Source organism: Ailuropoda melanoleuca, chromosome 13 (genome assembly GCF_002007445.2).
Source record: "Ailuropoda melanoleuca isolate Jingjing chromosome 13, ASM200744v2, whole genome shotgun sequence".
Classification (NCBI taxonomy): Eukaryota; Metazoa; Chordata; class Mammalia; order Carnivora; family Ursidae; genus Ailuropoda; species Ailuropoda melanoleuca.
The window spans coordinates 84,141,595-84,154,262 of NC_048230.1; the positions used below are offsets into that span (position 1 = coordinate 84,141,595).

The 12,668-nt window shown below is 36.8% G+C and overlaps 1 protein-coding gene across 2 annotated transcripts in view; it reads left to right on the forward strand.

The window, feature by feature from the left end:
- Positions 1-12,668, forward strand: part of MACROD2 (mono-ADP ribosylhydrolase 2) — a 1,910,609-nt gene that overhangs the window by 406,649 nt on the left and 1,491,292 nt on the right. The gene's annotated exons all lie outside the window — the stretch shown is intronic.

The window sequence follows — 12,668 nt, forward strand, 5'->3', positions numbered from 1 at the left end:
CCAAAGATACAGACATAGTGAAGAGAAGGGCCATATGCACCCCAATGTTCATAGCAGCATTGTCCAGAATAACCAAATCGTGGAAGGAACCGAGATGTCTTTCAACAGATGTATGGAATAAGAAGTTATGGTCCATATATACAATTGAATATCACTCAGCTATCAGAAAGAACGATTTCTCAACGTTTGCTGCAACATGGACGGCACTGGAGGAGATAATGCTAAGTGAAATAAGTCAAGCAGAGAAAGACAATTATCATATGGTTTCTCTCATCTATGGAACATAAGAACTAGGAAGATCGGTAGGGGAAGAAAGGGATAAAGAAAGGGGGGTAATCAGAAGGGGGAATGAAGCATGAGAGACTATGTACTATGAGAAACAAACTGAGGGCTTCAGAGGGAAGGGTGTGGGGGAATGGGATAGACTGGTGATGGGTAGTGGGGAGGGCACGTATTGCATGGTGCACTGGGTGTTATATGCAACTAATGCATCATCGAACTTTACATCAGAAACCAGGGATGTACTGTATGGTGACTAACATAATATAATAAAAAAAATTAAAAAAATAAATAAATACATATCCTGAAAATACAATGGATTTTCATATCATACAAAATAACTTCTAATTGAAGCACTGGAAATTTCAATTTGGCAGGACCTAAGGTTTAAAATTACAGCCACGTAATGAATAGAAAGCATAATTAATGGCTCAAATTTTAAAAGCCATTAAGTTTGATATGTTAGTGACATGTCTTGGAATAATTGTCTACATAAAGTACATTTTTATAAAAGAAAAATAAGTGGTGATGTTTTCTAAGCTTTCTACTGTTTCTTACCAGCTTCTCTCTTTGATTGGATGTCATCCTTAACTTTTTAAATTCTTTATTATATTTCATATCCAGCAATTCACCATGTTTTAAAAAGGCTTCTCCATTAAGTATTTTTTATATGCATCTTTTCTCTGTTAGTCAATTTGTCAATTCTCTCTTTATCATTTTGAAAACTGAAGTCCTAGAACTTAAGCAATGAGTAATAATAGTACTTACATAAATGAATTTTGCTTTGAATTATAATTTCAATATATTTTAATGAAAATATTTTTGGGAAGTTTGGGACCATTTTAAAAATATTCTATTAATTTTTCCTTTCCCAAAATTATATTGAATCATTGAGAGCTGAGGTTGTTAATCCAATAGTATTATTTGAAAGTATATATTTCTAGGAACTACATATGTAAGCTGTTGAGAGAAAGCATCGAGCATGGGTTAAGGTCACAGGCTCCAGAACTGATCTAACAGGGTTGGAATACGGGTTCTGCTATGTATAGCTGTGGAACTTTGGGTAGAATACTTTCTGTCTTCACGCCTCAGTTTTTCCATCTGTAAAATGAAGGTAGTTATTATTTACTAATAGAGTTGTCATGAGGATTGAATTAATTAAATCACTGAAGACAGAACAGTGCCTGACGCATAGGAAGAACTGAATAAATGCTAGTTTTTCAAAAATTATTAAGTGAGAATGGGTGAAGAGATGTTTTCAGTTTGAGAGGGCAGCATGGGCAAGTCACAGAGGTAGGAATCCATGGGATTTTTACAGGGGTAAGGAATATTAATAAGGGAGAGTAGGGGAAAGGAGTCTGGAGTCAGGTCTTAGAGGTCTTGCCCTCAACTTTCCAGAGGAGAAGCCACAACAGTGCCACAGGCCATAGGTCATTTCTAAGAGTATTGACAGACTTGTGCTAGTTGGGGATTTGAACTTGATTCTATAGGCAAGGGAAATGTTGAAGATAGTACGGAGCCTAGTACATGGCTTTCAGCACCAAACTTCCTAGAATTGGTTTCTGGTTCTTTTTTGTGCCTGAGTTCCATCACTGATAATAATAATGATTTCTTTATCATAGGGTGCTGTGAAGATTAAATGAGGTAATTAAGTTGAATGCAGGTAATATATTTAGAACACTGTCTGGCTATTACTAATTGCTCAACAGAAATTAGCTATTATAAATTGTGAGTAGAAGACTGATAGGTGATGAGATCTGCGTAAGCTTTACGTAATTCTAAGCAAAGTACCTGATCTATATGAGAACAGAGCAAGAATGAGAAGTTTGCATAAGAGACATGATTAATGAGTGTCCTGCCCCTGAGCTACTTTGTCACAAGGTTAGCCTGGGAAAGGGTCATTGCTGAAGTTATGGCAGCTATTTCAGAGCCCCCGGGGCCATTGATATTATGGAAACTCCAGGCCTCTAATGAGTAGCTAGGAAGCCCAGAGAATGAGGACCACATCCAAAGGTCATTGATACAACTGCCTCTTTTCCATAGGGTACCTTTATGCAGATTAGAAGAAGATGTTCCTTTCTCTGGGGGCCTATAGATTTCAAGGCACATGGCTTGATAAGAAGAGCCCAGGATATACCCCCTTATCCAGACACTTTCAGGCAGATAAAACTTGAGCAATCAAACACATCTGTCCTGGCCAGAAAGCACCTGAGATTAGGAGAAATTCTGTCTCACCAGGGAACACATGCATTATTTGTGTCTATTTGCCTATCTCTTGAATTTGAGGCAGTTCTTGTAATTTGCTTTGACTAATAGAATGTGTTAGAAGTAACTTTACGTGGCTTCTGAGGCTAAACATTTACAGACCTTGAAGCTTCCATTTTTGAATTCTGATCTATGTAAAAAAGCTCAGTCTGGCCTATTAGAGGATGAAAGTTCATGTGGAAGAGAACAGAAATGCCCTACTTGACAGGCAGCATTTCCTGACAGCTGCATCTTCATGGGTGGTCCCAGGCAAGACCAGAAGAATAACTGCTCAGCCACAGAACTGCTGACCTATACATTTTTGAGTAAGAATAAATGGATTTTGTTTTAAACCCAAGTTTTGCGTTGGTTTGTTACAAAGTGATAAATAACCAATACACCTGGGTAGGCCAAAAGGGAAAGAGCAATCTAAAACTAATCTCCATCAAAAACTCATCTCTAATGCTTACAGTCTCTCAGATTCCAGTAAAGACACTTCCAATGATAAGACATTGAGTCAGAACAAACATCTCCCTTTCAGGAACAGAGATATCACTCCATTGTACAGATCAGTTTGGTCCATAGGAGCAAAAAAACTGTGTATAGAGATTTCCAGGATAGTTTCTGATGCTCATATGGCCTGGAAATGTCTGCTGGCTGATTGCCTTTTTACTTACTGTATGCCTCATGAAGACTTCAGTGAAAGACTCAGAAATATTAAAGATGAAGAACCGCTAAGTCCCTGCCTAGTTCCAGTCACCATCATCACCAAGAGTGCCCTCTTACATTGTCAGTGGTAATTTCTGTTTTTGAAAAAGAGTCACTTCTAAAAACATAAGATGAACTAGAAACTTACATTAATGAGCCAGTAGAAAGTACAGCAGGAATCTAAAGGAGTAAGAGAAATTAGAAGTGAAATGCACTGTAAAATTAAAAAAAATATATATATATAGATTATGTTTAATTAATAGGGAAAATTAAGCAGTAGAATATTTGTATTTTGGTTAATTTTACTGTCATATGATTTTATAAAAGTTTTATTTTCTTTGACATTTCAGTGATTTTTTTCCTTTAGTTTTAAGCTACAGAAGCAGTTATTTTGATGCCAAACTGAAAAATATGGAGATATTTATTAGAATCACTCATTTCTTTTACTTTTCCTCCTCCTTTCCCTCATCTTTCTCTTTCTTTAAACATAAAATCTTCCCTGAAAGAGAAGTGGACAGTGAACACCAACTGCGTTCACACTGGGTTCCTGCTAGAATTTCCAATTGAATCCCTAATGTCTTGCCCTGATAGAGCAGAGGGCCAGGCCCAAGCCATCTACTCTGTATGTCCTAAGATTTCAGCCTGGCCTTGCTTGATCCTTAAGGCTGAAGTGTGTCTCTGGTTCTCCATTTCCCCATAAACAACGGCACAGTAGTAAAAAATGAGTGCTACATTGATCAGAGTGATATTGATCCTTCCACTGAAAACCGCACATTCTGATATTGTGGCCTGTCAAGTGTAGCACTCTTCTCTCCTAAGGATGAAGGGATGAACATAAAAGGGCTGGACAGAGGCCGGGGTAAAGGTAGGGGAAAGAGCTGCCCTTTGAGATTAAATGAAGAAGGCATAGAGCATATGATCTATGCTCATTATCTTACTACTAATAAATGCCCAAATGCATAGGTTATAGGGGAAAATGTCAAATCTATTCAGTTAAGATAGGGGAAGTATTAATGAGTGCATTGTGTAGTTTATATTTGGGTAGCATGGATTCAAACTGAATCTGAATCATTGCTCAGTCACCTGCTAGCTGGATAAATTGGGTAGATTACTTAATTTCTAAACCCTGGTCTCCTTACCTGTAAAATGGGAATAATTGTAGGCCCTGCCTTATAGGATTACTATCGGAACTGACGAAAACAATGCATTTAAAGCACTTAAACACAGTGTTCGTTAGCACACAGTCAGTGTTCATTAGTGGCAGATACACTGTGGCATAAATCTTTTGTTCAGATAACGAGACAGATTAAATTTTAATTTATCATCTATCATTTAAAATAAGTTGAAGCATTAACCAGCCTAATTGTACTATTTCATCTAAAAACTATAATATAATTAATATGATTTTAACCAGTATTAATGTTATTCAAAAAATATGTAAAAACTGAAAAACAGGACAATATTATTAAGGGATACAGTGAAATAGAATCATAACAAAATATTTAGGTAAAATAATTTATGACCCTGTTAAAAGGGAATACTATTATCAGGGAGTTACTTTTCTCCAGGAGGGTTATTTAAAATGAGTGCATTCTCATGTCTGCAAACTTTCAGATTGTTAAATTAAGTGGCTACTTCTCAGTCCTCATCATACCTGACAGACCAGCAGCATTTGACACGCTGTCTTTCCTCGAAACATATTCTTTACTTATCTCTGAAGACACCACATTCACCTGGTTTTGTTTTTCTCTTTCTGCTTATCAGCGTCTGCTGGTTTCCCCCTCATTGGTCAGCCTCTAAATACTGGAGTGTGCCAAGGAATAGTCTTTGGACCTCTTTTCTAACTACGTTCACTCTTGTTGATCTCATTCTTTTTCCCAAATTTAATTACAATCTATATTGAAATACAGTAGTCTCCTCTTTTCTGTGGTTTCACTTCCCATGGTTTCAGTTACCCCTGGTCAACTGAGATCTGGAAGCAGATGATCCTCTTTCTGATGGATTGTCAAAAGGTCAAAAGTAGCCTAACACTGTGTCACAATACCTGTGTCACTCACCTCACTTCATCTCATCACATTGGCATTTTGCCATCTCATATCATCACAAGAAGGGTAAATGAAATACAATAAGATATTTTGAGAGAGAAAGAGAAAGACCACATTCACGTAACTTTCATTATAATATATTGTTATAATTGGTCTATTATTAATTATTGTTAATCTCTTACTGTGCTTAATATATAAATTAGGTATGAATGTATAGGAAAAAACATAGTATATATAGAGTTTGATATAATCCATGGCTTCAGGCATCCACTGGGGTCTTGGATAAAGGGGGACTGCTGTATATAGATGGAAATTTATGTGTATATATACATTTACATGTATATACAGGTATATTTATATACAGAAATACACACACCCTTCCAAATTTATATGTTTAGTTTATATCTTCCAGACCCACATACCAACTGCCTATTTTATATCTTCACTTGAATGTCCAACTCTACATGTCCAAAATTAGCTTTTTGTGGTCATCCCCATCTCAGTTAATGGCAATACTTGATGCCATCCTTGATTTTCCTCTTTCTCTTACATGTAACATCATGCAGTTTATCAGCAAATTTTGTCATTTCTACCATCACTGTGTAGATGTGTGTACAGGAATCGGGAAGAGGGAGGGAGAGAAAATTCACCATTACTTCACTTCTCACCACCCCAGTAACCACCACTCAGGGTCAAGCCATCATCATCTCTCCCCTGGGTCATTGAAATAGCTTCCTAACTATCTCCTTACTTCTACTCTTGTCTACCTCAGTTTGCTTTCAAGACAGCAGCCAAAGTGGTATTGTTAAAATTTTAAGTCAGATCATCTAACTTCTCTGTTGAAGGTCCTTTGATGGCTTCCATTTCACTCGGAGTGAAAGTTCAAATTCTTTTAAGGACCTGTGTCATCTGCCTCCCCATTACCTTTCTGAGTTCTTCTCCTACCACTGTCTCTCTGGCTCATTCTGCTCCAGCCATGCTGGTCTCATTTCTCTGTGTTGTACTATAATGTCAGCTCCACGGGATAGGGATTTTTGTCTGTTTAGTCCTCTACGTATATCCAATATCTATAACAATACCTGGTGTAAAATAAACATGCATTCAATGTTTCTTGAATATACAATGGATAATTTCTAAACTCATCTCTTTTTATACAACTTTTTACAAAGTCTACAGTATAAGGCATTGATGTATATATTGTCTTTATTAGAAATCTGGTGTAATGATGAGATTTTTCTTCATTAAAATATTATTTAGTTTCTTCTCCCTCTAAATAATTAACACATCTCCCTCATTCTCATTTTCCTGGGTGTTCTTGGCTCAGACTCTCATTCCCCTTCCCCTCAATTACCATGTAGTGCAATATACTATTCTTTCCCTATCCTGGACTAGGTCTCATGAAATTTGATATATGGCTTGGGAAAAAAGAATGTAAAAACCAAATTTTCCCATTTTCTTTTCTTTATTATGGTGCTTTTATATTTCATGTTTATAGTCATCTTAAGGTAGAGCCTAGGGGAAAATGTTAAAGTATATCTGTGCAAAGTAACACTACTTGCTATAACAGATAATTCCCCAAATCTCAGTGGCTTAACACCAGATTTCCCCTCTTCCTTCTCAGTTATATAAAGTCCAAAATGTGTGTTTCTAATCACTGGCTTCTAAGTGGCTTCTTTTATCATACAAACCTACCTACTATCATGCAAGTTTACCACAGAAGAGGGAAAGAGTATAGAAGATTATTGCAGGAATTCTTCTTGCAATAGGCCTGTAAATATACATCACTTCCGCTCATATTCCCTTCTGTAGAATTCACTTAGTAATTCTACTAAGTTTTGGAAAGACTGGGCAGTATGATTCATCTGTATGCCCAGGAAGAAGCAGAAGCAAGTTTGGTGATGACCAGTGTAGAGCCTCTGCCACATTTGGTATTGCCTTCCTTTCTCTTTTTCACTCCCTGTCTACACATCTCCAAAATAGTGATCCTCTTTTTGCTGAGTCTTGAACATAATAATATTAACAGTGATAAGAATGATAATAATACTTTCTGCTTTTCACTGATTATATATTTTAAATTCTTACAAACTTGTAAGGTAGGACTGTTATCATCATTTTATTGAGAAAATTGAAGCAAGGAAATTTAGTATGTCTAGTGTCACCATCTATTAAGTGCTAAGATTTAACCAAGCTGTCTGATCTCTCAGTCCATCTACCTCACAAGCATACTATATTACCGTCCAAGTTTTGAAGGGAGTTAGAAAAAATTTTCCACATGATATTGCTTCTTAAGGAGTCAGGATAAACCTGGAGGAGACCGTTGGCATCCCTACTCCCACTTCAAATGGCCTCATTTGCTGATTTGACCTCAAGATTTATTTCCTCAATCCTAACCAAAATGACTCAAGGCCTCCCAATTCTAGACCACTGCACCCGAACAGAGTAATGATGTGGGGCTAAAGGAAGGAGTGAAAACCATAGCCTTGTTTGTGTAAAAGTCCTGTCAGAGCATTTCTTCATGGGCACTTTTCACAGTTCTTAATTCTCCTAATTAAAAAGTGTTTCACCAAACAACACTGCAAATGGTACAGTAATTATAATGAACTCCCTTACAAAAAGCACAGATACTAGCTATAAACTATCTATATACTTGTATAATACCAGCCGTTAGTGATACTCTGTGTGAAGAAAACAAAGCCAATAAATTTTATGCTAATGCAACAAAAGGTTATTTTTTTTAGTTTCATCTGAGCCACCAATGTATAGTAGACATCAGATACCAAAATGAGTTGTAAGACACCAAGCTACAGATTTTGAAAGGAAATATTGAACTACTGGATTCCATCTTCCACAAAAGATATTAAAAAGGATCAATTTGTTAGAGATTAGAGAGGATTTGGTGAGGATACTTCCTTTGGAAAATAGCTTGTGCTGTTATTTGTCACCTATTATATTATCTACTGGTGTGGGATGTGTTTGACTCCTCTGGACTTTGGGGAGCACATTTAGCTTGTGTCTGAAGCCCACCTGAGTTATCTGAAAGTGAAAGGCTTGCTAAAATGGCCTTCAGAAGCTAAGTGGAAGGTTTTATCTGGCTAACTGAATTCCACTCTGATTGGGACATAATATGTGAATCCTGAGGACCAGATCGGGGACCCAGGGAAGGAGAGAGGGTTGTAGTGAGTAATTTTGACCCCTGCTTGAGAAGACTGCCAGGGAAAGCAAAGGAATCCCGGTGCAGTCTGAGCAGTAGACTGCCAGGAAACCAGGGACTGGGAGTATCAGCTGCTGGAGGAACAGGATGGATTAGTCCATATCACTGGAGTTGCAGTCCAAGGAGCTCAGAAAGGGAGCATCTGAGAACTCATGAAAATGGCAGCAAGACAGGGAGGGAGAGACAGAGGGACAGAGAGATATATTTACATACCTACAAGGCCAAGAGAGTAGGAAACCATTTTACAGCAGTACCAGTCAAGGGAGAACTTTGCATCTCCCCTTTCTTTTTCTCCCTTCTTTTGTTTAGGCTCTAGGGAAGTCAGTTTACTATAGTCCCTAGCTAAGGGAGGAGGGGGGTAGTCTAGCCCTTGAATGAAGATAAAAGTACTGTTTAATGTTTTAGATTGAACCTTTTATTTGCTAAACTGAGACTGTTCTGCAACTAAGCAATTTTCTACTGCCTAAGACTGTTCAGAAATATCATAGAGCCTGCAAGAGTTTTCATTCACTGGTAAGGGAGAGACTTACCCCAGTTGAGTATCTTTTAAGAAAAAGACATTAGGAGACAAATATAAAGTTGCTTTTGGATTACATCCCATGATTGACATTCCATGATTATATTTCATTGTACAATATAAGGAAAATGTTGCTCTTCAGTAAATATGGACTTTCTAGCATCACTGATTCTTAATTCCATATTGAAATTTGCATGTATCACTTTTCTGCCCTTTAATGGGTAAGAACGCTATTACTTAATTCATTGATTGATGGCTGATTGGTATGTACCTTAAATTTCAGGCAATTTGGGGATTATTATAAATTTACAAATTAAATCCACCATGTAGAATGTCTTTTTCTGTGGTCATAACAAAGTTGATATTTTAGATGAATGGGTTGAAGAAAGCATAGGCAGTTTCTTTGTCTTTATGTGACCATGAGATTGCTTAACTGAATAGGTTTTTTTCCCTGTGATTTTTTCTCTCTTTATCTAAGTCCTTGGAAAAAGAAGGAATATCTTAAAAGCTTGACAGAATGATTTTTTCCTGACTCTCAGTTGAAAGAGTTGCTCAAAACCAGAGAAGTGAACAGATGGTTTTTTTTGGCTACTGGCATGGCATTTGTTTTCAGGGACTTCCTTGGATCATGTCATATAATGTATCAATCAACAGGCATTTTTTTTGAGCATCTACTAAGTTCTTAGTACTGTGCTCGGCACCACAGGGATTTAGAATTCAGTCCAGCTAAATTCAGAGGATTTTTATTGAGTACTGTCCCATCTTGGGAATTCTTTTAAGCTCTGAGAAAATTAACTTGAATGTTTAAACTCATGGCATGTAGTCTAGTTATGAAATATGTATACAATCCTAATACTGTGTCTAATGATATGAATGTCAAATGTGGAATATAGACAATACTGAGTGTTAATAATGGTGAGGAAATGATTCATTCTAATTGAAAGGATTAAGGAATACAAGATATTAATAGCTATTATTTATTGATAACTCAAGATTATTATTTCTTGATAACTCAAGATAGTCTAGGTACTCTATTAAGACTTTTCTGAATTTATATCTAAAAGTCCTCTTGGGTTATGTTTTCATTTTTCTGATTAGAAGTTCAGGAAACATAAGCAGCTTGTTCAAATCACATAGCTAATAGGTGTCAAAACCAGCATCTAGGATCCAGGTCTGTTTGTTTTCAAAGCCTATGTTCTTTTTAGCTGTACTGTAATGTCTCAGTTTGTGAAGGATCATTGCAGGTTAAAAGGCATTGTGTAAGTAGAGTATAGACTCAAGAAGGAAGTTTTCACAGGTAGATTGTAGTCTATTGCAGTTGGACATGGCTTAGAAGACTTGGAAAGACTGGAGGCATATTGTGGAAGATCTTGAATTCCATGCAAGAGAGTGGGGTTCATTTTGGTTCCTAATGAGAAGCCAATGAAATATGATGTATAAGAAGACAAATAGATGATGGCCATATTCAATAGGTGCTAGCTACTTCTTTGATGTTGCTGCTTTAAACGTAATTTAAAAATATTGTGTCCTTATTTTTGTGACATTATTAAAAGTAACATAGATATAGTCCAAATCATCTTGTAGCCGAGTCCTGAACAGTAACTGTGTTTGCTTTTGTGTATAACCATGTTGGTGGTAAGTACTCATTGCGCTAATGAGAATAGAACAGAAGCCAATGTCATATTAAATGACACTATTTTAGGAAGTGAATAGCAAAGACAGAGTGCACAAACTGAGCGTAAAGCTTTCGCATTATGTAGGATGGAGAAAAGGGGGGAAAGACATTTTTCCTCTCGCGGCTCACTGGAGGATAGGCACGCCAGGCTTCTAGGGACTTAGACCAGAGCCACGCCTTCGGTGAAAGTATTTAACAGACGCAAAAATTGTATTGAATTAACATTAATTTGAACTTTATTGATTTCTTGATTTTGGTATTGTATTTGTAACTGCTTTGATTTCATAATTGCGTAAGTGTTATGAAGAAAAGGAATTTATATCATTCTAAGTTGGTATGTATTTAAATAAGAGTATACTATATAATTATACCTGAGGCTAACATTGAGGGCTCAGGAACATTTTTTACTCTTAAGTTTGAAAAATACTTGTTGAGTAATTACTATTGAGAATGTTAAAAAGGGCATGCGAAGAGAAAAAAATTAGAGGGTGGGGTGGAATGCCAAGTGGGCTAAGAATATAAGCGGAGACACAGAAATAGGGGTACAGGCATATTTTGTTTTATAGTACTTTGCTGTATGGTGCCTTGCAGGTACTGCATTTTTTACAAATTGAAAGTTTGTGGCAGCCCCGCATCAAGCAATTCTATTAGCACCATTTTTCTAACGTTGTTCGCTCGTTTCATGTTTCTGTGTCACATTTTGGTAATTCTCACAATATTTCAAACTTTTTCCTTATTAGTATATTTATTATGGTGATCTGTGATCAGTGATCTTTGATGTTACCATTGTAATTTTTTGGGCTTCATGAACATGTCCATATAAGATGGCAATATTAATCAATAAATGTTGTGTGTGTTTTGACTGCTCCGCCGACTACACTCCCTCCCCTCATCATCTTCCTCTCCTCACCTTTCGTGAACCCCTGCAAATCATCTAGGAGAGTTGAAATCAACTTCTTCTAAACTCCTGTTCATATTGATATTTTGGTTTCTTTCCATGAATCACAAATATTCTTTTTTTTTTTACATTTTTTAAATAAGTTTTCAAATGCACCATTTTATTTATGTATTTGTTTGTTTGTTTGTTTATTTATTATGATATGTTAGTTACCATGCAGTACATCATTAGTTTTTGATGTAGTGTTCCATTATTCATTGTTTGCATATAACACCCAGTGCTCCATGCAATACGTGCCCTCCTTAATACCCTTCACTGGGTTAGCCCACCCCCCCCACCCCCCTCCCCTCTAAAACCCTCAGTTGGTTTCCCAGAGTCCAAATATTCTTAATGGCAGCTAGAGTGGTGAATCCTTTCAAGGAGGTTTTGAATTTGCTTTGCCCAGATTCATCAGAGGAATCACTATGCCAGCAGTAGCCTTATGAAATGTATTTTTGTAAGTCATAAGACTTGAAAGTTGAAATTATTCCTTGATCCGTGGGCTGCAGAATGGATATTATGTTAGCAGGTATGACAACATTTATCTGCTTGTGTATCTCCATCAGAGTTCTTGGTAGCCAGATGCACTGTTAATGAGCAGTCATATTTTGAGGGAAATCTCTTTTTGTAAGCAGCAGTTCTCAACATTGGACTTCAAATATTTAGTAAACCATGTTATAGAGAGATGTGCTATTATCCAGGCTGTCTTGTCCCATTTATAGAGCACAGGCAGAGTACATTTAGCATTATTCTTGAGAGCCCTAGGACTTTCAAAATGGTCAGTAAACATTGGCTTCAGCTTCAAGTCATCAGCGCATTAGCCCCTAACAAGAGTCAGGTTGTCCTTTGAAGGTTTGAAGCCAGGCATTGGCTTCTCCTCTGTAACTATCAAAGTCCTAGATGGCATCTTCTTCCAATAAAGACTGTTTCATCTACGTTGTTAATCTGTTGTTCAGTGTAGTTACCTCCATTAAGTATCTTAGCTAGATCTTCTGGATGACTTGCTGCAGTTTCTACATCATTATTTTCTGCTTCACCTCGTACTCTTACGT